The sequence below is a fragment of the Equus caballus genome, chromosome 5 (genome assembly GCF_041296265.1).
Source record: "Equus caballus isolate H_3958 breed thoroughbred chromosome 5, TB-T2T, whole genome shotgun sequence".
Lineage (NCBI taxonomy): Eukaryota > Metazoa > Chordata > Mammalia > Perissodactyla > Equidae > Equus > Equus caballus.
Window position 1 is genome coordinate 83392770 of NC_091688.1, and position 24499 is coordinate 83417268.

Here is a 24499-nt window from a genome sequence, read left to right on the forward strand (position 1 = left end):
ATATTTCTTTGTTTCTTCATTTTACTTGACTTTCTATGTTGTTTTCTGTTCATTAGATAAAATGGTCACCTCTCCCCAGCTTGACAGAGTGATCTCCTATAGGAGATGAACACCTGAATGTCTCTCAAATTTGTGAATGTCCAAACCTCTTTCTTTGTTCTTAATGACTCCTATTAGTTGAGGGTGTGCCAAGACCTGTCAATGTCCCAGAGGGGAGGATTGCAGTCAGCACCGATATGCAGGCTGATTAGAAGCTAGACCCTCAGGCAGCAGCTGAGAAAGTATGTTTAAGCTCCTTCCAGGGAGAAACTGGAGATGAAAGTTTTTGGCTGTTCTCTCTGTACTGGCCTGGTTGTATACCTATAGGGGAGTGCTCCTGTACCCATTAAGAAATATTCTTGGGGGCAGTCCCAGTGACCTAGTGGTGAAGTTCAGCATGTTCCACTTTGGCAGCTCCGGTTCAGTTCCTGAGCATGGACCTACACTGCTCTGTTAGCAGCTATGCTGTGCTGGTGGCCCACATACTAAAAACAATAGAGGAGGATTGGCACATATGTTAGCTCAAGGCAAAGCTTCCTCAGGAAAAAAACAAAATGTGTTTTCTTGTTTTCCTTCAGTCCTGTGGGACTCATGAATGCAAGCTCTTGTAACTAGTAAAGCCTGCTAGATTAGAATCCTGGTCCTCAGAAAGCAGCTTTTATAGTATGCAGGTAAACATCTTTCAGTAAAAGACTGGGAGATGGGTGATTTGCCTGCTCATTCTATGCTGAGACTTAGGGGGATAGCCGTGGTGAGTGCTCCTGTACTCGTTAAGTATTACTTCTTCATTTGCTATAGTCTTATGGGTCTTGCAGACACAGGCCGTGTTGGTTTTCAGAGCTGGGTGTTTTTGGAGCTCATTTCTAAGGTAGGAGTCTTAAAAGTTGGGTTGGTAGATGTGGAGACTAAACCCTTCACTCCTCAGGGAGAAGCTGGGAGTTGGGGGTTCCTTCCTAATTGTGTAATGCTGTGCCAAGGGTGGAGTTTATGGTGAGAGTGTGTCTCAGCCCTTCTTACCTGTTTTGATATAGGTGTTTTCTCATTTTCCCAATGTGTAGGAGTAGCTCAGCTTGTTTCTGGATCTCTTTCTGAGGGAATTGCTCCATGTATAGCTGTAGATTTGGTGTGTCTGTGGGAAGACATGTGTTCAGGAGCTACCTATGTTGCCATCTTGGTCGACTCTCTATTCCTCTCATCATTTTCTGTAAGTGGCCCCACCATCTTTCAGTTGGCCAGTGTTGAAATCTCATCATTTTGTTTGTATTCCCTCTCTTCTTTTACATTTACCTTTAATAAATGACTAACTCTTGTAAATTCTACATTTGCAATTTATCTCATATCTGTTCTTTATTCTACAGCCTTAATCCACTGACTTTTTGAGGCTCTCACTATTCCACAAATATTAATTGTATACCAATTATTTATCAAATAATCTGCTAGGTGCTACAGATAAGAGGTGAAATAAATGGTTCTTGCTTTTGATATATTAGTGGCGAAATGTAAAACAGCAGTTACAATACAATAATTGTATAGCTATAAGAAAAGAGCATTGTATTCTGTATGGGGGATCCAGGAGAAGGCTTTGAAGGGGACCAGCATTTGAGTGGGACCTGGAATAATGTCAAAGAGTTTTCCTAGAAATAGAGCAGGGCCTTAGGCAGCACTCCAGATAGCAGGCCAGACCTGCAAAAAGGCCAAGAATCATGAGGGAACTCAGCATATACTGAATTGCTGTTAGTTTAGTACGACTAGGATTGTACAGTGAAAAGGGAAGAAAGGTAAGAAGGATTCTGAACAGGTAGGCAATGATCAGATAATGAAGAGCCCCACATATATGCCATCCACAATGGTTCACATTTTATCCTGTAGGCAGTAAGGACATGCTAAATTTATATGAATATTGTAAAACAATCATATTAGCCAGTTAGAAATGTCATGCCGGCTACAAGGTGGAGGATAAGTTGGAGATAAAGAGATACCAATAGAGAAGTGATTGCAGTAGTATTCAGGAGAGATGACATCGGAGTACTTTAACTAGAGCAGTGGCAAAGGGGAAAGTTATGAAAGATATTCAGGAAATAGTGTAAAAGCTCCCTAAACTCAGGAACTATATTTTATATATAGTGCCTGCTACATTATATGTGTTAAATAAATATTTGTTCAAAGATTAATGATTGAGATAGATTGTATCTTAGGCCCCTTTTGAAATGCCATACCCTTTCATCTCTGTACATGGAAATCTTATGTATCCTTTAAAGGCCCAGCTCTGACACTGCCTGTAGGAAATTTTCCCTAGATCCCTCAGCTGAAATTAAGCTTCCCATCCTATAAAATTTCATTAAATGTAGTCTTTTGTCATATTTAACACTTTAGTCTCTGTATGTTAGATATTAATGTATATCTCTTGGCTCTCTTTTTGATTATAAATGTCTTGGGGGAAGAATTCATGTTTATATTTCTATTTATATCCCTCATACTATCTCACGCAAGAATCTTTTGCTTGCTAGCTATCCTGTAAATATTTGTTCAGTGAAATAGGGAAGATCCTATCAACTACAACCATGGAAACAAAATACCCTAGATCAGTATAATGAAGTGATAAGAGTAAGGACTCTGGAACCAGACTGCTTTCTCAGTCTAGTAGAAGATACTCATATTAAGTAAAAACCCAAGTAGAAAGGAAGATACAATAAGGTAAAAAATTGTCAAAAGAGTGTCAGAAAAGAATGTTAAGCAAAAGTTTCAGAAAACTCCATAAAGATTAAGTAATTGGCAGTTTTTGTGTTTTTTAATGTTGTATCTCTCATTAAACAAGATTTTTGACTCCGTGCTGGTGCTGCATAGTGTGGAAATACAAAAAGACATGACTACATGCCTCTCCTTAAGGATCATAGACTCTCAAAAAGTAACAAATTTGTAATAGAAGAAATAGGATAATAATGAATGGTTTATTATTAGCTACCAAAACATGTATGATAAATAATTCATTTACTAAAGAAGATCAGAGTAATGAGAGCTTAGCATGGTTTAAAATAGTCAAGAAGTCTTCCTGAAAAAGTTAAGACTTGATTTAACTCTTTTTTTTAATTTTTAATTTATTTTTTAATGGATTTTTATTTTATTTTTTTTGGTGAGGAAGATTGGCCTGAGCTAACATCTGTTGTAAATCTTCCTCTTTCTGCTTGCGGAAGATTGTTGCTAAGCTAACATCTGTGCCGATCTTCCTCTATTATGTATGTGGGATGCCACCACAGCATGGCTTGGTGTGTAGTTCTGCACCCAGGATCTGAACAGGCAAACCCTGGGCCCCCGAAGTGGACTGTGCAAACTTAACCACTACGCCACTGGGTCAGCCCCTGATTTAACTCTTAAAAAGCAGTGACAGATTGATTATTCTGCTCAGGATACATGCATCACACTTCATGGAGTAATTGATATCTTTTTTTTATCCCCATGACTAATTTATTTTGTAAATGGAACTTTGTACCTTTGACCCCTTTCACCCAGCCCCTACCTGCCCCCTCTGGCAATCACCAATCTGTTCTCTGTATCTATGGGCTTGGTTTTTGTTGTTGTTTGTTTTTTGCTTTTTAAATTCCTCATATAGGTGAGATCATATTTGTCTATCTCTGACTTATTTCACTTAGCATAATACTCTCAAGGTTCATTGATGTTGTTGCAAATGGCAAGATTTCGTTCCTTTTTGTGGCTGTGTAGTATTCCATTATATGTATATATCACATTTTCTTTATCCATTCATCCATCAATGGATACTGAGGTTGTTTCCATACATTAGCTATTGTGAATCATTCTGCAGTGAACATGGGGGTGTGTATATCCTTTCTACTTAGTGTTTTCATTTTCTGTGGGTAAATACCCAGTCATGGAATTGCTGGATCATATGGTAGTTCTGTCTATAGTTTTTTAAGGAACCTCCGTACTGTTTTCCATTGTAGCTGCACCAATTCACATTCTCACCAACAGTGCATAAGTGTTTCCTTTTCTCCACATTCTCACCAGCACTTGCTATTTCTTGTCTTATTGATAATACCCATTCTAACAGGTGTAAGATGATATCTCATTGTGGTTTTGGTTTGCATTCCCTGGTGATTAGTGATGTTGAACATCTTTTCATGTGAACGTATGTCTTCTTTGGGAAAAGGTCTGTTCAGATCTTCTGCCCATTTTTCAACCAGGTAGTTTCTTTTTTTCCTGTTGAGTTGTTTGAGTTAGTTTTATATATTTTGGATATTGACCGTTTATCATATATATGATTTGTAAATATTTTCTCCCATTCAGTAGGTTGCCTTTTCATTTTGTTGATGATTTCCTTTGCTGTGCAGAAGCTTTTTAGTTTGATGTAGTCTCATTTGTTTATTTTTGCTTTTGTTGCCATTGTTTTTGGAGTCAGATCCAAAAAGTCACCACCAAGACCAAAGTGGAAGAATTGGTATCTTAACAGTAAAACAAGTAATAGAGGGAAAGAAAAAGGAACAACCTATTTCAAAAACGTCAATTTATAAAGAAATACAATGGTCTAGGGGGAAACATAATGAAATAAATTCTTACAGCATACTTTTTAAAATGCATGACCTTGAATTTAATTCTAACAGAAACATCTCAGATAGCTGTAGCATGCATGCCTGCAAAGTTCCATGAAACTTCCATGATGGAGAAAAGTGTCAGGAGGTGGAGTTTCATGTACCAGTGATATAAATAAAATATTCTTCTATAAAAATATTCTTCTATACTTCTATAATTCTCTTTTTAAAAATATGCAAAGAAATTTACAAATGACTATTAGCCTGGATTAGAACTTTTATCTTTTAGGAAGCAGTGTAATTTAATGCCTTTTTAATGAGATATCAATGTGACATACCAAGTGCAGTTCAGTTACATTGATTAAAAAAAAAAAAGTAAGCTCTCTAAGATAATGATTTTGTTCCCCCAGCAGAATTACTAGGGGTTCTGTCTTGTTTCCCTATAGCAGCATTACCAGAGGTTCTTTATTGTTAAAGTATCAGTTGTTTTTCCTCATTGATGTCAATAGACATACTGACATGACATGCCCAGCATGAAAACCTGTCCAATAGTCATTTATCTTATTTTCATTAAATTTCTAGTTAATATAACTTAGCTAGAACTGAGAGACTATGTGTTCTGTGCAAGGCAGTTTTGCTGATTTAGATTTCTCTTCTCCATGCTTCCTAGACTAACCTGCATGTCTTCCACTGTTGGGGGGCAGTAGATTGTAAACAGGGGGTTTCGTCTTGGTTTCCTAATTATCTAGCACATGCCTGGCATATGGCAGAAACTCAGTAAATAAGTTTTGGATTGAAATACTTGCCAACCTGGTGGCAACTAGAGTTAGCTCAGTTCCTCATGAATTTACCAAAACTACTGTGTGCTCTTCTAGTTATGGTAGGCAACTCTAAAACATGTTAGTGTCACTTAGGAGTGGGAACAAGGATGTTAAGGAATCTATCCAATCACCAAGGCAATTACTCACCTATGAGGATATAGGGACTGATAATTCTTGAAACATCTGTTGATGCCGTGTGTTAACTATTTTACATTAAAATCTCATTTAATCCTAAGTATTTGGAACCCAGGATTATCGCTTTTGTCCTGTGGGAAGAGCATGAAGTACACGCTAACTGATTTCTTTCTTTCTGTAGTCATTATTTTGCCATATTGACTAGTTAGTACACAAATAACACAGAAAAAAAATAGGAATTTCCACCGAGTAGTAGTTTTGTTTCAGTTTGAATGTTTAAGAGTAAACAGAAACTACAATATAAAAATGTGATTCTCTTAGTCAAATGTTACATATCAAGGAGAAGGAGTGGATGTGATATTTTACAAAGAGCATGATTTTTTTAGGTAATGTAGATTTTAATTCTAATCCTGGATTTTTTCCTCCCTTATTTGTAAAACCTAGGGTGAAAAATCATGTTTATTGTCAGAGTTAGAAAATAAGAACTACCTAAGATGTATCCTGCACACAGGAGCTGCTGAATAAATGGTGATGGTTGTATTTGTTGTTGCTGCTGCTACTGCATAAAAAAGAAGGATACCAAGGCAGTTCTATTTTTATTTTTTGTTCAAGTGTCTCATGGAGATAGTATTAACGTAGGTACTTGAGAACATTGTGTCAGAAGGTCCCCATGTCCACTCCCAGGTTCAATGATTCGTTAGAAGGACTCACAGGACTCAGCATATAGTCATACTCATGGCTAAGATTTATTACAGTGAAAGGATACAGAGCAAAGTCAGCAAAGGGAAAAGACACATGGAGTGAAGTCTGGAAGAAACCATTGCAGCCTCCCAGAGTCTTCTCCTAGTGGAATCACAGAGAACTCGCTTAATACTCCCAGCAATAAGCTGTGACAACATGTGTGAAATATTATCCACCAGAAAAGCTCATTAGAGACTCAATGTCTATGGTTTTCACTGGGGGCTGGTCACACAGGCCCCCTCTGCTTAGCACAGACCAAAATTCTAGACTTCCAGAAGGAAAGCAGGTGTTCAGCATAAACCATATTACTTGCATAAACAGTTTAGACACTCTGATAAGAGGCACTCTTATCAGTTCCAGAAATGATGGGAACCCTCCCAAAATCCAAGTTCCCAGACACCAGCCAGGAGACATTGTAAGGATAGCACTTCTTGTAAGCAGGCCATTATAAGGACAGCAATCTCAGGCCTGCTATGTTGACTGTTTTCTGCACTGACATGCAGATGCAATGTTCACAAGAGGCAGTATTTGAGGAACTTATCATAATATCATCCAAGTAACCAGGGATTTGCCAAACAAATAAATCATGAAGAACTACACTAATATCCCTCTAGAGAACATTTTAGCGACTTAAAGATGTAGATAGTCACATAGACTGCCTATAGGAAGTCTGAAAGTGGGTCCATTCAGCTCACTCTTAAAATTCAGAACCACCCAAAACTGGAACTGTCCTCTGCCCTCGCTCTCTCTAAGATCTAGTTTATTATATATCTGGTTACCCCATAATTAGATCAACCTACGTGGCATCTGTGGCAGTGGTTAGCAAATCAGTTGGCGATTGTCTTGAGGTTCCAATCATTAAAGGATGAGAGCATTGCTTATTTTTTTATATATTTCAGGACTCCAGTATAAGAGAAGGGTCATACAAAACCACATTCAAGGTTTCTGCTTAGAAATTCCCAGTAAGCTTGCATCTTGAGTAATAACAAGGAGTAAGCCTGTTTGGCTAGACTTGGTACCCCAGGTAGCTGAGAAATAGTTGAGTTGGAGTCCTGGTCTCTCATTGGAAAATTAAATGCCTTCTAAATATCAGCATACTCTGGTGGAGCTATCCCATCACTGTTCACTTCCTAAATAAGAAGTCAGAATATTTATTTATTTATTTATTTTGATTATTATTATATTATCATCTTTGGATTTATTAATTTAATATTATTATTTTTTTATTGTAGTAACGTTGGTTTATACAATTATATAAATTTCAGGTGTACATCATCATATTTCTATTTCTGTGTAGACTACATCATGTTCACCGCCCAAAGACTGATTATACTCCATCACCACACACATGTGCCTAAACACCCCTTTCACCCTCCTCCCTCCCCACTTCCTGTCGGGTAACCACCAGTCCAACCTCTGTCTCTATGTGTTTGTTTGTTGTTGTTGTTATCTTCTATTTATGAGTGAGGTCATACAGTATTTGACTTTCTCCCTCTGATTTATTTCGCTTAGCATAATATCCTCAAGGTCCATCCATGTTGTCACAAATGGCCAGTTTCATCATTTCTTATGGCTGGGTAGTATTCCATTGTGTATATAGACCACATCTTCTTTATCCATTCATCCCTTGATAGGCATCTGGGTTGCTTCCAAGTCTTGGCTCTTGTGAATAATGGTGCAGTGAACATAGGAGTGCATGTATCTTTACACATTCGTGTTTTCACGTTCTTTGGATAAATACCCAGAAGTGGAATAGCTGGATCGTATGGTGGTTCTATTCTTAATGTTTTGAGGAATCTCCATACTGTTTTCCATAGTGGCTGCACCAGTTTGCGCTCCCACCCCCAGGGTGTGAGAGTTCCATTTTCTCCACATCCTCTCCAACACTTGTTGTTTCCTGTCTTGTTAATTATAGCTATTCTTATGGGAGTGAAGTGATATCTCATTGTAGTTTTGATTTGCATTTCCCTGGTAGTTAATGAGGTTGAACATCTTTTCATGTCCCTGTTGGCCATCTGTATATCTTTGGAGAAATGTCTGTTCAGATCTTTTACCCATTTTTTAATTGGGTTGTTAGTTTTTTTGTTGTTGAGATGTATGAGTTCTTTATATATTTTGGAGATTAACCCCTTATCTGATATATGGTTTGCAAATATCTTCTCCCAGTTGTTAGGTTGTCTTTTTGTTTTGTCAGTGGTTTCCTTTGCTGTGCAGAAGCTTTTAAGTTTGATGTAGTCCCATTCGGTTATTTTTCTATTGTTTCTCCTGCCTGGGCGGACATGATACTTAAAGATATGCTGCTAAGACTGATGTTGAAGAGCATACTGCCTACGTTCTCTTCTACAAGTTTCATAGTTTGAGGTCTTACATTCAAGTCTTTAATCCATTTTGAGTTAATTTTTGTGTATGGTGTAAGATAATGGTCTACGTTCATTCTTTTGTATGTGGCTGTCCAGTTTTCCCATTTATTGAAGAGACTTTCCTTTCTCCATTGTAATTTCTTGGCTTACTTGTCGAAAATTAGCTGTCTGTAGTTGTGTAGGTTTATTTCTGGGCTCTTGATTCTGTTCCATTGATCTGTGTGTCTCTTTTTGTGCCAGTACCATGGTATTTTGATTAGTATAGCTTTGTAGTATATTTTCAAATCAGAGAGTGTGATGCCTCCAGCTTTGTTCTTTTGCTCAGGATTCTTTTGGCTGTTTGGGGTCTTTTGTTGTTTCATATAAATTTTAAGATTCTTTGTTCTATTTCTGTGAAAAATGTTGTTGGAACTTTGGTAGGTATTGCACTGAATCTGTACATCGCTTTAGGAAGTATGGACATTTTAACTATGGTAATTCTTCCCATCAAAGAGCACGGAATATCTTTCCATTTCTTTGTGTCTTCTGCAGTTTCTTTCAACAATGTTTTATAGTTTTCAGTGTACAGGTCTTTCGCCTTCTTGGTTAGATTTAGTTCTAAGGATTTTATTCCTTTTGTTGCAGTTGTAAATGGGATTGTATTCTTAATTTCTCTTTCTGCTACTTTGTTAGTATGTAGAAACACAACTGAGTTTTGTATGTTGATTTTGTATCCTACAACTTTGCTTTATTCATGTATCATTTCTCAGAGTTTTTTGGTGGGTTCTTTAGGGTTTTCTGTATATAAAATCATGTCATCTGCAAATAGGGACAGTTTTACTTTTTCCTTTCCAATTTGGATCCCTTTTATTCCTATTTCTTTCCTGATTGCTCTGGCTAGGACTTCCAACTATGTTAAATAAGAGTGGTGAAAGTGGGCATCCTTGTCTGGTTCCTGTTCTTGGAGGGATAGCTTTCAGTTTTTCTCCATTGAGAATGATATTAGCTGTGGCTTTGTCATACATGGCCTTTATTATGTTGAGGTACTTTCCTTCTATACTCATTTTATTCAGAGTTTTTATCATAAATGGATGCTGTATCTTGTCAAATGTTTTCTCTGCATCTGTTGAGATGATCATGTGATTTTTATTCTTCATTTTGTTAATGTGCTACATCACATTGATTTATTTGTGGATGTTGAACCATCCCTCTATTCCTGGAGTAAATCTCACTTGATCATGGTGTATGATCTTTTCAATGTATTGTTATTCGATTTGGTAGTATTTTGTTGAGGATTTTTGCATTGATGTTCATCAGTGATATTGGCCTGTAATTTTCTTTTTTTGTGTTGTCCTTGTCTGGTTTTGGTATCAGGGTAATGTTGGCTTCATAGAATGAGTTAGGAAGCTTCCCTTCCTCTTCAAGTTTTTGGAACAGTTTGAGAAGGATAGGTATTAAGTCTTCTTTGAATGTTTGGTAGGATTCCCCAAGTAAGCCATCTGGTCCCGGACTTTTATTTTTGGTGAGGTTTGGGATTAGCATTTCAATCTCCTTACTAGTGATTGGCCTGTTCAAATTCTCTGCTGCTTCTTGGTTCAACCTTTTGGAAGGTTGTATGATCCTAAGAATTTATCCATTTCTTCTGGATTATCTAATTTATTGGCATATAGCTTTTCCTAGTATTCTCTTATAATTTTTTGTATTTCTGAGTTGTCCATGGCAATTTCTCTTCTTTTATTTCTGAGTTTGCTTATTTGAGCCTTCTTTTTTTACTGATGAGTCTAGATAAAGGTTTATCAATTTTGTTTATCTTTCAAAGAACCAGATCTTTGTTTCATCTGTTTTTTTGTATTTTTCTTTAGTCTCTATTTCATTTATTTCTGCTCTGATTTTTTTTATTACCTTCCTTTTACTGATGTTTGCCTTTGTTCTTCTGTTTCCAGTTCTTTTAGGTGAATTCTTAGATTGTTTATTGGACATTTTTCTTGTTTGTCGTAGTAGGCATGTATTGCTATAAACTTCCCTTTTAGAACCAGGTTTGCTAGATCCCATAAATTTTGGCATGTCGTATTTTCTTTTTCATTTGTCTCCAGTTAGTTTTTGATTTCTCCTCTGATTTCTTCATTGACCCAATCATTGTTCAGTAGCATTTTCTTTAATCTCCACATATTTGTGGCCTTTCTAATTTTCTTCCTGTAGTTGATTTCTAGGTTCATACCTTTGTAGTCCAAAACAAGGCTTGGTATTATTTCAGTCTTCTCAAATTTATTGAGACTCGTTTTGTGGCCTAATATGTGATCAATCCTGGAGAATGTTCCATGTGTGTTTGGAAAGAATGTGTATTCTGTGGGTTTTTGGATGGAATATTCTGTATATGTCTACTAAGTCCATCTTGTCTGTGTCATTTAAGGCCAGTGTTTCCTTATTGATCTTCTGTTTGCTTGATCTATCCATGGTGTAAGTAGAGTGTTAAAGTCCCCTACTATTATTGTATTGTTGTCTATTTCTCCCTTTATGTATGTTAATAATTGCTTTATATATTTAGGCACTCCTATGTTGGGTGCATAGATATAAACAAGTGTTTTATCCTCTTGTTGGAGTCCCTTTATCAGAAAGTAGTGACCTTCGGGGCTGGCCTGGTGGTGCAGCAGTTAAGTTTGCATGTTCTGCTTCAGTGGCCCGGGGTTTGCAGGTTCGGATCCCAGGTGTGGACATGGCACCGCTGGCAAGCCATGCTGTGGCAGGCGTCCCAAATAGAAAGTAGAGGAAGATGGGCATGGATGTTAGCTCAGGGCCAATCTTCCTCAGCAAAAAGAGGAGGATTGGTGGCAGATGTTGCTCAGGGCTAATCTTCTCAAAAAAGAAAAAAAAAGTAATGACCTTCTTTGTCTCTTGTTACAGTTTTTGTTTTAAAGTCTATTTTATCTGATATAAGTATTGCTACCCCAGCTTTCTTTTCATTGCCATTTGCATGGAGTACCTTTTACCATCCCTTCGCTTTCGCTTTGTGAGTGTCTTTAGATCTGAAGTGTATCTCTTGTATGCAGCAATTATATGGATCTTGTTTTTTTATTCAATTGGCCACCCTATGACTTTTGATTGGGGCATTTATTCCATTGATATTTACAGTAGTTATTGATAAGAATGTGCTTATTGTCATTTTGTTCGTTTTTCTCTGGCTCTTTTAGTAGTTCTTCTCTGTACCTTTCTTCTTCTCTTGCTCTCTTCTCTTGTGGTTTGATGGCCTTCTTTGCTGTTATGTTTGGGTTCCTTTCTGTTAATTTTTTGTGTATTTATTATAGGTTTCTGGTTTGTGATTACCCTGAAGTTCGTATATAATAATCTACTTATATAGCAATCTATATTAAGTTGATGGTCTCTTTAGTTTGACCTTTTACTAAAAGCTCTACTGATTTACTCCCCTTCTCCCACATTTTGTGTTTTTGATATCATATCTAACCTCTTTATTGTGCGTGCATATCCATTACACTCTTATCATGGAAATAGATAATTTTAGTACTTTTGTCTTCTGACCTTCATATTAGCTTCAAAGGTGGTTGATCTGCTATCTTTACTGTATATTTGCCGTTACCAGTGATTTTATTATTCTTATTTTTAATAATTTTCTTATTCGTATTTGTGGCTTCTCTTTTCCACAAATAACTCCCTTTAACATTTCCTGTAAGGCTGGTTTCTTGGTGATAAACTCCTTTAGTTTTTGTTTGTCTGGGAAACTCTTTACCTGTCCTTCCATTCTGAATGTAGCTTTGCTGGGTAGAGATTCTTGGCTGTAGGTTTTTTCCTTTTAGTACTTTGAATTTATCATGGCGCTCCCTTCTAGCCTGTAGAATTTCAGCTGAGAAGTCAGCTGATAGCCTTATGGAGTTTCCTTTGTATAGAACTTGTTGCCTTTCTCTTGCAGCTTTTAGTATTCTCTATTTATATTTATTCCTTGACATTTTAATTATAATGTGTCCTGGTATGGATTTCTTTGGGTTTATCTTGTTTGTTGCTTTCTGTGCTTCCTGTATTTGGATGTCTGTTTCCTTTTTAGGTTAAGAAAGTTTTCAGTTATTATTTCTTCAAATAGGTTCTCTGCCCCTTTGTCCCTCTCTTCTCCTTCTGGGACACCTATAATACAGGTGTTAGTGAGCTTGATGTTGTCCCAGAGCTCCCTTAGAATGTCCTTATTCTTTTTAATTCTCTTTTCTTTTATCTGTTTAGCTTGCATAATTTCCTCTAGTCTTTCATCCAGCTTGCTGATCTGTTCTTCTGTATTATCCACTCTGTTATTGAGTCCCTGTAGTGACTTTTTCATTTCCAGTATTGTACTCTTAATTTATGATTGATTCTTTTTTATATTTTCCAATTCTTTGTTGACATTCTTACTGAGTTCATCCATTCTTCTCCCAAGATCAGTGAGCATTCTTATGACTATTACTCTGCACTCTTTGTCAGGAAGATTGTTTATCTCTCTTTCAGTTAGCTCTTTTTCTGAGATTTTATCCTGTTCCCTTACTTGGAATGTGTTCCATGTCTCCTCATTTTTCCTCTTTCTCTGTGCTTATGTCTATGCATTAGGTAGGTCAGCTGTGTCTCCCAATCTTGGAGAGGTGGCCTTATGTAAGAGATGCCCAGCAGTGTGCTTCCCTCTCATCACCAGTTCCAAATGTTCCAGGAGTGTCCCCTGTCTGGGCTACACGCTTCCTTCTGTTGTAACAGGGTTGCTCTTGCTGCAGGTCCCTGGGGAGTCTAGGCTCTCCTCCTGGCTGGCTGGTTGTAATGCTCAGCTGTGTGTGGCTGCTGTGGTCTCTTCAGTCACTTTATTGGGTGTGGGGAGCCCCAGCGCAGTTTGCTGCAAGGTCCAATAGTGCATTCCTGTTTCAGTTTTTCTGTTAAGCGAGTAAGCCCTCAGTGTGGCTTGTTCCTAGGCTCAGGAGCTTACAGTTGCTGTAGGGCTCCAGCCTGCAAAGCTGTTGTCAGCTCTCTCAGGATTGCAGCTGAGTGGGGCTGGCCCCATGTGTGGTAGCACTCAGTTGTTTCAGGCTTTGGAAGGTGGGGCTGATCCCCTATGTGGCACAAATAGAGGAGAAGCACTTCAGTCCCTGGGGAGGTGGTCCCAGCCTGGGGAGGTCTCACCTCTTACTGAAATGCTCTCAGAGCCTATCAAGTGAGTCTCTTTTCACCAAAGGACTGTATACCTGTCTTTCTGGTGATTTTAGGTTGCTTTCTGAACTAGGTGAATTTGTGCTTGGGCCCTTTAAGAGCAGCCTTTATTTTTTTCCCTTATGTTCGCTAGCTTTTCTGGCTATATTCCCCATTGTTGTTAAAAGCCAGGAAAGCCAGATATTCTGACACTTGTCTCAGTTGTGCTGAGGCCAAAAGCTGCTTATTGTGGTAACACTCCTCTGCTCAGATTCTCCACTCCTCCTGGAAGGCTTCGGACCTTAAAATTCCTCCCAGCCAGTCATGAAGTGCCACGGCTAGAAGGGGACTTTTTTCTATCCAGAAAAGAATTTCTGCCTCTTCCACCTCAGTCAGCACTGTCCCTTTTTTGGGGGGTTCTTTTTATCCAGTTTTACGTTCTCTCTCAGGGGTAATTTTCCCAAGAGTAGTTGTAAATTTATTGTGTTTATGAGAGGAGGTGAGCTCACAATCTGCCTACACTGCCATGTTGACACCAGATGTCCAAATATCTATATTCTTATAAATTGAGGATTTGTAAACTGCACTTGGCAATGTTGACATATACCTTGAGTGGCATTTTCACATTGTTAAGGACTCCAAAGATCTGCTGGTATTCTGGCATGAAAGCTTCATGCCTCTCTATAAGGAAAATCTGTGTTTATTTGTACAGGCCTGCTACATTTCCACATTCCCTGAGTTAAGTAAAGGGGAAAATGAAATGACCAGCATGATGGTATGCAGGGCTACTTTGCCAGCCTCCTTACGGAAAGTCTACAGTATGAGGAACCTAACAACTCACATGGAATTTGTGTGAAATTGCTGCACCTTCTCAAACAGGGAGTGAGGGCATCCCTGAGCTTCAGTATTTTGAGCACAATGTTATTATGATTATCCTCAGCACAGTAAATGTTCAAGGACGTGTTCTCTCCCCAGAGTGAGTTTTCTACCTGTAAGGTACTAGTGAAATTACTAATTTACTCAGCATATTCTACAATGTAAGACAACCAAAACCAAAGGTCTCTAAAAGTCAATACTAAAGAATTAGTGAGCAACATCATACACAGTCTGAAAGGCAGAGAATGAAGCCAAAAATAGGCCAATCACTTAGTAAGACCAAAACTATATAGGATAGATCCTCAGAAGTAGCAGGAGTAAATGATATAAGGGGAGATCAAAATGCAAGAAAGAAATGAGAAATGTGATTCAGTATAATTTTATTCTGCAAAATGATATCTTTACCTTACAGGAGAACTTTCCAGGTTTTTCTACAGCATATCTCAAAGATGCTCTCCCGCACTGGAGTCCTAAAAATGTCATATGTGTCAATCAAGTGGTCTTGCAAAGAACCATTGTCCAGCCAGTTGGCAGAGAACTTCAAAACAGTTTGTCATTGCTTAAGGAGAGAATAAAGACAGTCTCTTGAGGACATCCTTCTCTCTCTCTGATCTCCACTTTTCCTCCTTTTTTTTTTTTTAACTTAAACCAGAGAAGTAAAGATCATCACATTTCTATCTATAAATAAACCATGGTGACTTCCACAATTTCCATATGTTAACTAGATTCCAGCATCCAATTTATACTCTGCATTCATTCTACAGATATTTACTGAGCACTTGCTGTGTGCCAGGTGAGGTGCTAGGCAATGAGTGAGCATTGAGATGAACATTGAGATGAACAGAACACAGCCTCTACTCTCAAAGAGCTCACCTAAGTTTAAAAGATAAATTTCTAAAAAAATTAATAAACAGTGATATTAAAGAAAACAATAAAGTAAGATCTATGAGAGTTCTCGAATTCTGCCTCCTGTGGATGTTGTCAGCAACAAGTGTCTTTAGTGATATTGGAGATCCAGAATGCTAAATACATCATCCTCATTATGAAATAAAAGTATTCTGATTTTTAAAAAATGGAAAATACATCTCCTTCTCACCTGTTTAAAAGATTTTAAATAGCTAAGTGTTTTTCATCTTCTTTATGGTTAAATTACAGAATTTTAGAACTGGGAAGTATGAGAGGGATGATCCAGTCCATCCTCTTTGGCTTTTAGAACTGGGAAAATGAGACCCAAACTGGATCCATGATTTGCTTCAGAATTGAAGATCTAAACTGGATCTCAAGCCTTTGGATGAGTAACCCACCAATACCATGCTGTTATTCTTTTCATTTTTAGGTACAGAGATTTTGGTGGATGAAGGAGTTGATGGAAGGCATCAGACAATAGGTTTTCTGACTCTAATTTTGTCTTCAGATAGAGTCCACAAAAAATTCAATACCTGTGAGGTCTGCATGAAAGGGATGTAGAACTAATTTAATGCTTTATATGTGAAAAAAGTGTGCAGTAATTATAAGAATGTATTCTCTTCTGTGAATGATCTTGCTAGTTATTAGAGTCTTAGGAAGAGTTTTCAATTCAAATGTTTTGCAACACGAGTGTCATAGCAGGAGAATTCCTATTTCTTATCCAACTTACTTTTTTTTTAAAATTAATAACCTAAGAAGTTCAACCAAGATAGGTGGTAGCCCTGAGATGATATTCACTTTATCACCTTTGATTTATTGCCAAGAGACTCACTCAGAAGAGAAGACCATGTGAGCAACATTGCCGGGCGATTTAGGGCAGGGAGGATAGCACAGTTGCCTTTCTGTTCTCAAGCTTCCCATAAAATAAGCGTGAGTAAAAGCATCTGTTGAGTAGACATTCCAGGCATATTCTTTTAATCATTGCCAGACCTTTCCGTGGCAAAACTTCATTCTGAACTTTTATTTCATGACCACATGTATGATCCAAGGGAATAAGAGTCAAATAGTTGTTAGGGAAATGTCAGAGATTGAAATCCTTATTCAGTTACTGAGCAGACCATTCAGTTACATCTTTTAGGAAACCTGCATATCCACATGTCAGGAGTCTGAAGCGGAGGAACTGTGGCACCAAAATAAACCATTGTCCAGTCAGAAAGCTCTAAAATAATGAAGTGCTTGGCCATGTTCTAAATTTACTGGCTATATACAATATTCCACATTTGTTAATGCCTGGCATGTATTATATTCTCAAATAATGTTTGACTAAATAAATGAATAAATGAATTTATTTTATGGTGCTTCTGTACTTTTTAAAGTGTTAATGTAGGCTTTCTATATAATTGTCTTTTCTTTAGTCATCAGTGTTTATAGAGAGTTTATCTTCAATTTTCAGAAACTTTAAATTAATAAGGCTAATTAGGCACATTCTTAGTTTCAAACTCAGTAGATAGCACAAGTGAGTAATCATTGTTTTTATTAACTTATACTGTACCTCATCCCAGAAAAAAATTAATAGAGCTGTCCATCTCCTATGTTCAGTAACAGGTATGATTTAGTATAATCTGTGTGCTACATCATTTCCTCATTTGGTTTATTCTAATTCTTTATGCACTAGATATTGGTGTAGTGAAATTATCTGTGGATCATGTAAGCACAACTCAGAAAAGAAGTAGGCTTAAAGAATTTTTTGTAAAGTAAGTCAAATATTCTGGAAAACAAATTATAATGTGCTATAATTTTTGCTGCCCATTGTGTCCTCAGTCTTTGGTGAGCTCCAAATCTTCCATTCCCGGCCTATCAAGAAAAGATTTATCACTCGGTCCAGATGCTATCTGAGAGAGTCTCCTTCAGGTTGGATTCGGGATACATTCCAAATGCTGCTTTCTTATGCTTTGGACCTGGGAGCCAATCCCCAGACACCACATATAGACAAGGAACAATTTCCTCCTAAATAAAACAGGATAAAACATTTTATTGATCCTAAGGATGATAACAGCTATTACCCAGGCACTAAAAGTAGGTTTAGAGTATGTACCTTAGTAATCACACTACTGAGTATGACAGTTATATCTTGTGTTCATCAAACATAAAAGAACAGTGAATACAGGTAAAATTAGCCATGTTTTTCCAGAACCTCAGGCTTTGGTTAAAGAGAATCTGCCCTTCTTTATTAATTCAGACATACTCTAATCTTAGTAATTTCCAATATCTTCAAGAATGAAGATTGTTTTTACAGACCAACAAGTAGTAGTTGTGCTAGTGTGTCTTCAGTATACTCTCAGTGCCTGTATATGGACTCACTGACGCTTTGCAGTAATTCCATGGCCTTCAGTGGATTGAGGCTTGCAGTTCGGGAAAAACTGCAAGCATAAGTTGGATATTCCAGAAGCAGATTGCTGAGATGACATTTTGCTACAGGGTATTTATTAGGAAGCAACACGTAGAAAAAAGCAGAGGAAGCAGGATTGGGTAGAAGGGAGAAGTCAAACTGGTAAAGGCCCCACCGAGTCTCAACCATCCCTCCAGGAAGCTCTGAATCCTTTATAACCCATCATGCTGGGCTGAATGGCTGAGCTTTTAAACTCTAACTCAAGCAGTCATTGTGTAAGGGCCACCCTGGGAAGGGTGTGCCTTTGGTCAAGAAGGCTCTTCGAAGCTGAGGCAAACCATGAAACTTATGACAGCTTGGGCAATACGTTCTTCCTTGAAGGAGGATCTGGGTGGCCCATCTTGCTGTTCAGTTTACTGCTATGTCACTTGGACCCACTTCTTCATATCCTTTTAGGGAGATGTTCTCCTAGGATTTTGGTGGACTCTCTTCCTAAGGGAAAACTTAGAGGAGAAGTTAGTAGTACAAATTATAACCCCTAAGACTACAGCTAGTTTTAGGACCACAAATTATATCAATCCTCCTTCTTCCTTATGATCAAGGTGAATTAACTGTGCCAACATGGTGACTCTTTTCTTGCCTACTGATACCTGGATACAGGGAACTTGAAGTGTTCGGGGGCAGCCATACCTTATAGTTCAATAGAATTCCTGCTGTGTCACCTTGTGAAAATATATCCTCTTTGGGGACAAGAACCTCCATTCTTGCAGAGCTCACATTTTGTGGTGATGCAAAGTACAGCTTCCTCCACAGAGACGCTGGGAGTTATAGTAAGTAGGATTAAGTGTGTTTATACCCCTTGGTTCCAAGAGCAATGAATATTTCCTGTTGGAGACACAGCACCATATAAATGTCTTTGATTCAATGTATATACTTTTTCATCCTATGGGATGGGGCCCTATCCTCATAAAGTATCACTTCCTAGCTGTCACTTTAACTGCACCTTTAGCAGGCCATTCCAGTACTCTGTCAGGTTCGAAGCTTCTTGTTGTCTTGTGATATAACTATTAGATCCCACAAACATAGACCCACTTCCACACCTTATTTGCTATAAAATGGGTGCTTGGTCTGACACTTTTTTTGAGATCCTGTATGGTAGATTAGACATTTTGTAAGCCATTGGATACTGCTGTTAGTTGAGGCCTGAGTGTAGGAAAGCAACCCATTCCCAGAGTATATGTCGTTTCTGTTAAAATAAATCTTTGGCCCTTCCAGAGCAAATTTGCCCCCATGTGGCTGAATGGTCTCCTCAAAGAATGGCATCATCTCCTGTTCATTCAGTTTGCCTGTCCCTCTGTCCTGCTCGTGTTCCATCCCAGATTGCACTAGAACTGCTTGACTTTATGTCTGATACAACTCAGCTTACGATAGATCGATCCAGATGCATGGTCATTTGCTGACCAGCAAATGGTTGGGTGCTCAGTCTCTACCAGAGCCCAGTAGCACATTAGAATTTGTTTTTCCAAATGCTTAATTCTCTGCCACAAATGGCATGGCCTTGCTGCAGAATCCTAAAAGCCTGTGTTGTGACCTTCCCATTGAGGCTTGCCATAAGGTCTACATGGCTTCCTTTCCCACCACTGATGTCTTTAATACCCTAGGGCCTACCAGGTCGTATGGCCCAAGTGGCAGAGCTGCTTACCTCACAGCTTAGACCTGCTGCATGAGTTGGGTTGAAATCTCTTAGGTCCTTGCCAGGATGTTAAATCTTATATCTTGGAAAAGTGTTCCAAAATTAATAAACTCTTCCATATCTAATTTTATATTTATGTTTTTATATTATGTTATGGCTTCTTTGATCAAGTGCCTATAGAATCAGATCCCACGCATATTCTCCCAGCTCCTAGCAATATATATTGGCTAGATCTTTCATTCCTTTGAGATATAATCCCTTCTTCCTGTATCAGGCCCTAGTAAGTTCCCAAGAGGGTTATGCTGTGACTTACCACTAGTTATTGACATAATGGCCAGTTATTGACATAATGGAGAACATATGGACAAATCCTAATTGAGGAACATTTTCTTACACGGGAGAGTGCTAGCATTAATAAGGAGGGGTCAGCTACTTTTGTAAGCTCGTAGCGTTCGAAGGAGTCTGGTGCTTCAAAATCTTCAGGAACCTCTGTCCAGATGTCCCTGTCACAAGTGTTGGTGTCCCATTTTTGTTTCCCCCAACCAAGGCCCTGACGTTGGTATAACAGACTTGTCTTAGTTAGGAATTCAACCTTCTCTGGAGTTTGGTCACTCCGACTGTAAGTCCTGGGCTTTTGCTCAGTTTTGTCCTTCCACTGGAGGGGATGAGAGCCCAAACAACCCGTTCGGGAGCTCTGGGGCATATATGGCCCATCAGAGTAGTCCCATATTAGGCAAAAGTGGCCAGGCCTTTATACTCTCGCTTTAATTAGTCTTTGGATGTAGGCCTCTTTGCTAAATCCTAAACTTTGAAGGAATTGATTGCAGGGGCAATAAGATCTTTCTTGAAGAGTCATGTGGGAAGCTCATCTCTGTTTCCACCTATAGTATCAGACAAGACATCATCCTTGCTTTACAGAGCATGCAGACTAATGAACTTAAAGTCGTATCTTCCCAAATGGTGAAGGATGAGGCACAATGAGCTAAAGTAGTTTACTCCAAGTCACACTGTCAAAGGAATATATCCTTAGCTCACAGATTTTACTTGAAAATAGGAGTGAAGTGATCCAAAGGTTAGCTATTTGGAAACAGTGGTGTATTCACAAATAGACAGAAAAGGTTCATTCTTGTCAGGTCATAAAATTACCCGCAAAGGAAAAGCTCTGAAGAAACTTTATGGGTAATAAATAAATAAATAAATAGACAATATCCTCCTTTTGGCAGTACACTTTCTAGTCAACTCCATAAGTTTACTTTTTTTCATCCTGCTCTCTGAATGTTGTTGTTCTTGGCCGTTTCCTTTTCTTGGTCTACATACTCTCTTTGGTGACTTATCTACTTCCCAGGTCTTTGTCATCTATTTGCTACTGATTCACAAATTATCTTTCCTTAGCTCTAGACACAGATGCTCAATTGTGTAGTGATAGTGAATATTTCTACCAGAATGTCCCATAGGTATCTCATATTCATCATCAGAATTCCTCTTTCTTACCCGTGTATACACGCTTTCTTTCTGTTTTTCTGCATCTTCCCCTTATCTGTCTAGACTGACAACAGTTTGTGTCATCATCTTCTTGGACAAAAATGTGGAAGTACAAGAACCTAAGGTGGAGAAACAAATATTAGATATGGGAGGACACGTTCCCAGGTGGTGCTTGAAGTTGTCCTTTTCTCCTGTCTGGCTGATCTTCGGTTTCTCCTGCCCTTAGAAGTTTATACTAAATTGAACCATATAAAATTAACATTTTTTTAAGGAAAAATAGTCAAATATCAGCAACTTCATGTGATACAACCTAATACTACCTTTACTGAGGTAACGTGGCTTCTAAAATTCTTTGATTTTTAAACAGAGAATAAACTCGATAACACTAATGCAAACTTTGAAGTTAATATGTTTCTAAAACAAAACAGAACTAAACCTTAGAGAGTTAGCCTTGTATCTTTCAATTTAAAGTAAATTTTAAGAGCTTTGGGGTCTGAGGTTTTTTATCCTGTAAATGTACTTGTTTCCACATTGAAAAAAAAATTGAAACAAAATAGACAAGTTCTAAAACGACAGGTGGTAAGGCACAATGAGTTTTTAAGGATCATTGTCAAGTCTAAAAACTTTATATAAAAATTTTCAAAAACATTTTAGTTTCAACTAGGAAACATTCTAATTTTGTATCAGTCTTTAATGAATAAGTAGGAAGTGGTTATTTTAAAAAAATAGAGCTAGAGTATTTTAGAGTTTTCACTGACTTTTGGAAAAAAATATTTCTTTTCAATTCCAGCAAGTGATTTATTATACATAAGGCTTTTTAGCCTTCTGAATTTCCACGTTAGCCGACAAAATCTTTAAATAGACTATTACATATCATATTTTGCAAAAAGTGAAATGTTTCACTTATTATAGAGTTGTCTAGCTCTTAACACACAGCATGTTCTGGCTAAAAACTAAGTCATTTTCTTTAATGTGTTAGATGTGGAATTAGTGTTTTGAAACATTTATAATGAAAATTCTTGGTAAAAAGTTATAAATTGCTGATAATTCTTATAAGTGAAGGCTATGGCTTCAATGACTGTTTTGTATTTCCCTTAAATACCCAACAGAAATGGCTTGGGCTTTGTGGGCCAGACAGTCTCTGTCGTAACTACTCAACTCTGCCTTTTACAGGGGGAAAGCAGCAATAGAGAATAGCTAAACATGAGCATGGCTGTGTTTCAATGAAACTTTGTTTACAAAAACAGGCAGCCAGCCCTTGGCGTAGTTTGCTGACTCTTCCTTTATCTGATATCCTGTAGTACTTAATCTTCTAGCTATTTTTGCTGTCTACTTTAAATTTTAATTATTAGTTATTTCTAAATTGTCTAGTATAGTGCCTTATATATGATAGACAATCAGTAACTAATGAAATAAGAATGAAATTTTATGCATTCCGTCTTGGGGAAAATGTACATCATTCCAACAACACTAATTTAAAATGTTCCTGCAGAACTATATAACTTGAAAATAGATACGGTGATGCGCCACATAACAATGTTTCAACCAACAATGGACTGCATATACAATGGTGGTCCCATAAGATTAGTACCATATAGCCTAGGTTTGTAGTAAGCTATACCATATAGGTTTGTGTAAGTGCACTCTATAATGTTCACACAATGACAAAATTGCCTAATGACACATTTCTGAGAACACATCCCCATCATCAAGCAAAACATGAGTGTATAAGAAACTAAAGAAAATTATTGAGAGGAATCAAGATCTTAATAAAGTATCAAATCAAGCCAAGAATAAAATGTAGTCATTGTGATGGTTTTAAAATATGTCTGCAAATTCTTTGATATTCTTCCCTCTGAAAGGTAGAGTCTAATTTCACTCTCTGAGTGTGGAGTACACCTAGTGACTCAATTCTAATGAATAGGATATGGAGGAAGTGACAGTGTGTAACCGGGTCATAAAAGACATTGCAGCTTCTTCCATGCTCACTCTCTCCCTTGGATCACTCCCTCTGGGGTAAGCCAACTGCCATGCAGTCAGGCCCTATGGAGGCCTACAAGGTGAGGAATTGAAGCCTCTTGCCAACAGGGGTGAGGAACTGAGGTCTCCAGCCAACAGTCTTCTTGGAAATGCATTCTCCAGCCTCATTCAAACTTTCAGATGACTGCAGCCCATGCCAGATCTTGATTGCAACCTCATGAAAAACTCTAAGCCAGAATCACCCATCTAAGCTACTTTCAAATTCCTGATCCACAGAAACTGTGAGATAATAAGTGTTTATTGTTTTAAGCCACTAACTTTTGGAGTAATTTGTTCTGCAGCAATAAATAACTCACACAATAGTATAAAAGATTTCAACATTTGTTTTGAAATGAAGAAGAGTGAATTGAAAGGAACAGAAACAGAAGTCATCCATATTTTTATTCTGAGGGTCCATAGGTAAAAAATATGAATAAATTACAGCCATTTATATATACACATGATTTGCACTTGAGCGCTTTAAAGTTGAAAATATAATTTTCTTTCCATGGCTCTCGCTTACGTATGTGGCACTTGAGGTTTCACAGATTAAAATTAGAACAAGTCACTGCACCATAGTCTGTCCTTTTAAACAGTACTTCTGCTGATAAGGAAGAAGTACTTCTGCTGATAAGTTATAGGGCAATTTTTCCCAAAACTTGTCTCTCTGCTATGAGTTCTGCCACTCACAAAGCATTCCCAGTGCCAGGAAGCTCTCTAGAGATAAGGAGCTGGCTAGAACAGAGTCCTTGGGAGCAGATGAATCCTGCCAGTATCTTCTCTCTGATACAAGCGTGTTGATTCCCAACCAATCAAGATGGATCAGGCTATAATGTTAGCCAGTTAAAAAAATTCATTCTGTGAAACAAATTTTAAAAAATAGGTTTTGAATATAACTTCCTTCTATTCAGAAGAGTATTTTTCTACTGTAGGTAAGTTTCTTTTATTGGGTAAACAGAACAAAAATTATAGAATAATTTTTCAAACTACACTTCAAGTAGTTGTTGTGCTTCCTCCTTTTTGCTGCCAAACTTCTTAAAAGAAAAAAAACTACACAATTTTTTCCCACTTTCTCTTCACCTGTACCGTCTTAACCCTTTGGCAAACATATCCAAACGCACAAAAGCTGCTGAAATTGTTCTTAGAGGTCACCACCAACCTTCTAATTGCCAAATCCTAGGCTTTGTCTCCGTGCTCATCCTCCTCAGTCCTTCTCATGTGACGCTGATTTCTCTCTCCTTGAAACTTTTCCCTCCCTTAACTTCCTTTGTATATTCCTGGTTCTCCTCCTGTCTGACTCTTCCTTTTGTTTTGGCTTCTATCTCTTGCCTCCAAAGAATCGTCATTAAGATTCTCTTCTATTATTACTGTGT

The 24499-nt window shown here is 37.8% G+C and overlaps 1 protein-coding gene across 18 annotated transcripts in view; it reads left to right on the top strand.

The window, feature by feature from the left end:
* The window catches only part of COL24A1 (collagen type XXIV alpha 1 chain), a 349220-nt gene that overhangs the window by 176101 nt on the left and 148620 nt on the right, over nucleotides 1-24499 (top strand). The gene's annotated exons all lie outside the window — the stretch shown is intronic.